This window comes from Octopus bimaculoides, chromosome 25, assembly GCF_001194135.2.
Source record: "Octopus bimaculoides isolate UCB-OBI-ISO-001 chromosome 25, ASM119413v2, whole genome shotgun sequence".
NCBI classification, from domain to species: Eukaryota; Metazoa; Mollusca; class Cephalopoda; order Octopoda; family Octopodidae; genus Octopus; species Octopus bimaculoides.
Window position 1 is genome coordinate 15,624,164 of NC_069005.1, and position 4,888 is coordinate 15,629,051.

The window sequence follows — 4,888 nt, forward strand, 5'->3', positions numbered from 1 at the left end:
CTGCATGAGCTAAAAGTCGGAGGGGAACGGGATAAACTACATGCATCAACTTGTTATAAAAACTGGTAGTTTTTCCTTGTCCTTATTCTTAGTGCAAGTTTTGAAGAGTGCAGTTCGATTTTAACAGTTATTTTCTCAAAGCTATAATGAGCATATTCGGCATATTTTCCTTTGTGAGTCCAATAAAGGCAACAACGCAATGGGAAGTGCAAGGAGTATTAATGCTGTATATGGGGATTGGACAATAAGCGTAAGCCAGGGTCAAAGGTGGTTCCGGAAATTTCGAGCCGGAAACTACAGCCTAGAAGACCAGCCTCGTCCTGGAAGATCTGTAGGGCTCGACGAGGACGTTCTAAAAACCCTGGTGGAACAAAATTCCATCGTAACTGCTAAGGAACTAGCAGAGAAGCTTGGATTTTGTCATTCAACCATTCATCAATACCAGCGTGAGGTCGGAAAAGTCAGCAAATTGGGTCAATGGGTTCCTCACAAACTTTTCAAGTCTAATCGCGAGCAGAGAGTGAATGTGTGCTCTTCTTTGCTCACTTCTCACGAATGAACCTTTTTTTGGACTGAATACTGAATGGTGACGACAAATGGATTCTCTATAAACATGTCAAGCGCCGAAGACAGTGGGTAGAGAAAAGAGAAACACCAGTACCTCAGGCTAAAGAAGGTCTTCACCCACGTAAAGCGTTGTTGTCAATGAAGGGTGGATATGAAGGGTTTAGTTGACTTTGAACTTTAAAACCCAAACCAAAGGAGGTCTACTGCGTGCAGCTTGAGCGGCTTAAGTCAGCACTAGAAGTAAAACGGCCATCTTTGGTTTCAAGACGAAAGGTGTTCTTCCATCAGGACAATGCGTGGCTAAATACAGTGAGGATGGCATTCCAAAGGCTGGAGCAGTTTGAATAGGAAACAATGCCCCACCCACCATATTCGGCGGACATTGCCCCATCTGATTATCATTTATTCCGCAGTCTTCCAAATCATTTGGACGGAAAAAATATGAATTCTATAGACGAGGTCAGAACAGTACTGGAGGAGTATTTTTCGTCATGGACAAGTGAATTTTGGAATAGGGGGGGGGGGCCTTTCAAGTCTACCAGATAGATGGAAAAGCATTGTAGAAAGTGAGGGAGAGTATATTTTAGTTTAAAAAAGAATTTTGTTTATCTTACTTTTGAAAAATGAAAGAAATATTTTTAAAAAAACGCATTATTTATGGGATGACCCAATATATATGAGAGAGAGGTATGAGCGACTCGACCAGTGAAATATTGTCTTGAGACACGCTTACACACACACACCTATCTACCTACCTACAGGCACACAATTTCAGAGTCTAACGGAGAGAAGTACACACGAGGCGTGTAGAATGTGAGGAAGCGAAGTGCACAGAGACAGATGCAACAGGCAGTTAAGTTTAGTTTATGAGGTACTGGAATTTACATTGGTGAACGTAAGCAGAAGAAAAAATTCTACGCAATTACACCTGGGCTGAGGATGAACACACGCACAATGGCACTATTTTTTTTCTAAACACACGCGCGCGCACGCACACACAGTTTTTGCCTTTGTTTTCGCAAATTTACATGTGCGAAACTGTGTGAAAACATATTGTACTTTGGTGGGATCATTCTGCAAATAAAAATACACGCACAGACTCTAGATCACTTCTTTATTGTTAACTGTTGTCTATCGTTACATCTCAAAGGCTTTATTCAGAAAAAGTAGTTCGTCTCAACTAGTCTGCTGAGTACACATGCTCCAAGTATGAAAGGCAGAGAGGGGGAGAGGAGAAGTGAAGAGAGAGAAGAGAGGGAGAAAGAGAGGAGAGGGAGAGAGAGTGTGAATGTATAAGAAATGTGTGTTTAGAAAAAATGAGTGCCACTGTGTGTACTTTTAATATGATCCTTCTATCGACTGTGGCCATGCTGGGGCAAAGAAAACAACCATACGAAAGTTCACCGCCCTAAAGACGCAACACAAATGCACGCACTGGTACATACCTGTCACCCCAAAACAGAACACCTCCGTCTTATTCACACCGCCATCAATAACAACTGTTTCTGATTTGGGGGCACAAAACCAGCAATTTTGTGGAGAAAGTCCATCACATCAACCCCAGTACTTGACTGGTACTTAATTTATCAACCCCAAAAGGATGAAAAGCAAAGTCAGCCTCAGCGGAATTTGAACTCAGAATGTAAAGACGGGCGAAATGTCGCTAATCATTTTGCACGGCGCTCTATCGATTCTGCTAGCTCGCCACTTTAATTAATAATAATAATAATCCTTTCTATCATAGACACAAGGCCTGAAATTGTGTGTTGGGGGGGAGGGTAAGTCGATTACCTCGACCAGAGTTTTTCACTGGTATTTAATTTATCGACTCCGAAAGGATGAAAGGCAAAGTTGACCTCGGAGGAATTTGAACTCAAAACAAACCTCTATAGAACACCAAAATGGAACTTTCACCGATCGCAGTACCCGACTGGCAGAGGACTGCGAGTGTCTCGTGGCACACTAAGTGCGAGGCGCCTTGCATCAGTCTCTGCTTTATCCAGGACTACAACTCAAAGAAACGAGATGTAGAAATCCGAGTCTGACAAACGGCCAGCACATCTGCCCATCGTCAAGGAAACATTAGATATACTATGCGGATGTGTATGCATCATGATCCACAGCATGCTCAGTCTTCCACTCAGCGAGTGTTGACAAGAAATAGAGCGCCTGACCAGTGGAACGCGTTCCTTCCACAGAAAGCAGAAGAGTAGGTGCACCAGTTCGGTTAGATGTGAACTGAGAAAGACATGTGATCAGTCAGAAATATACAATGGAGGCGATGTATGCGTCCGCTATCTCTGTCAGACTTTTGACGGATAACTCTCACTCGGCTCGTTTCTAGGTGAGATTAGCCACCCTGCTCGTCACCTCGTCCCATTTCTACTCCACTTGATAATTTGGATTATTAATTTGCAGGCCCACTGACATTTTGGGGGTTCATTTTTGCTCCTGTTACCGAGTCATACTCATTAGAGCAGTGACAATCAAGTCTATGTGCCTAGTGTACGACATATCACGGTGATGTCGCCAGCTTGTACCGACCCGGTTCTTCCATGTCCTAGTACACACGGGATATCCCTAAACGTATTCAGTTTCCGCAGGAGTGGTTCTAGAGTCAGTACATACAGAGAGACGAGAGAGGACAACTTTGATAAACAGAACGTATGATACTGAATCGTTCTGTAAATCGAACCTTCACACGAACCACCGAGCAGATATCGCTGTGCATTATAGTTATCCAAACGTGGAACAACTTAAACGAAACAGGCCATAGTGAAAATAGCTGCCAAGTATTGGTGATCGTCTCTATCGAAAGCTTCATCTAAATTGATCAGAGTCTCGTTTCATGCCGGATTCTTTAACCACCCGGACAGATCTGCTTGAGAAGACGCATATTCGTACGTCACCAATCAGCCCATCAACGATTAGAACCAACATCTTTGCTAACACTTTGACCAAAACTTTAAAATCTGAGTTCAGCATAGCTATGGTCCGAAAATTATCAATATGATCGCCTATGTTTGAGTTTTTTCTCAGCAGTACTACCGTTCCTCGACTCACTAAACTTAGAGTTCTGCTGTTCTATTAGTTACAGTAGATGTCCACCAAAAGATCTTCAAACAGGTCTGGCATGTAAAAGTAAAGCTTGAAGAGCAGACCATCCAAACCAGGCGATTTGCTTACTGTGCAGCTAATCAACGCTTCCCGTATTTCCGCTGCTGTTATCGACTTTTTGCCATATTCCACCTCCTTCGTCGGGAGTTGCGGCAGGCCGGTAAGGCAGTATTAAAATCCATCCTATGTCCCGAAACGTCATTCGACACGAAGACTCGAGTGAAGTGCTGCTGAAATATCGTGGACATCTGTTTGGTTTTGAGTATTATGCGGCTATTATGATCCACCAAAGATCAAATTGTTGCTACGTTGCGCTTCTGTCATTCAGGTCCACCGAGCAGCTTTCGTTCCGTCGTATTTTAGAGCACGCGCTTTAGTTCTGACAATGTTACCTTTGTGCTTCGCGTTGAAGAATTGGTCGAGGGCCAATCTCGCCGCAAGTATGTTGGTTGTGACACCTTTTCCTAAGCGCCTCTTGAAAACTTCTAACTCTCCCCCTTTACTATTTTTCTCTATCGCTACAACCTTATTAAATCTAACTGACTCTACAATAATCGCAACTCATGAGAAGGCGTTTTGCATTTTTTAATTCTTTCAAATTTAGAATAATTTCTTTAGCTCTTTGACAGTAGGCGCCAGCGAAATCGCTAGATTTACAAGTTGTGTTTTCATTTTATTTTGTGTGTCTGTCGGCGTTAATCGCGTGCAGCTTGCATGTGTGATGAGTGGAAAATAGGACATTTTAAAATTTCTATGGTCGTCGTTGTTGCTTTTAATTTCCTTGTTACTGTTGGTGATTTTCATTTGCATTGTTGTTGTTACTGTTGTTTCGGTGTTTGGTAGTAGTAGTAGTAGTAGTAGTAGTGGAAAGGTGAGAAATCGGTGTCAAAACATCTGCTCTGATATCTGGTTTCACCTCCTTGGCAATTTGCCGAAAAATTCGACGCCATGTTTAGTTACTTTTTTCTTCTTCATAAATTGTGTAAATTTTTAGAAAATAAAAACATAAATTCTGCCAGGAAGAGCGAAATTTTAACAAAGCCAACTAGCCTCAGAGGACGCTATATGGCTTATTAACACGATGGCACAGCAAAAATACAAATAACTTTCTTTAAAACAACAAATTCAATAACACCTCACGAGCTCCTTGCAAGCACAATAACAACAACAACAACAATACATTTTCCTTTCTACTATAGCCACA

The 4,888-nt window shown here is 42.2% G+C and overlaps 1 protein-coding gene across 12 annotated transcripts in view; it reads right to left on the bottom strand.

The window, feature by feature from the left end:
* LOC106877382 (RIMS-binding protein 2) overlaps nt 1–4,888 on the bottom strand; it is an 888,511-nt gene that overhangs the window by 271,867 nt on the left and 611,756 nt on the right. The gene's annotated exons all lie outside the window — the stretch shown is intronic.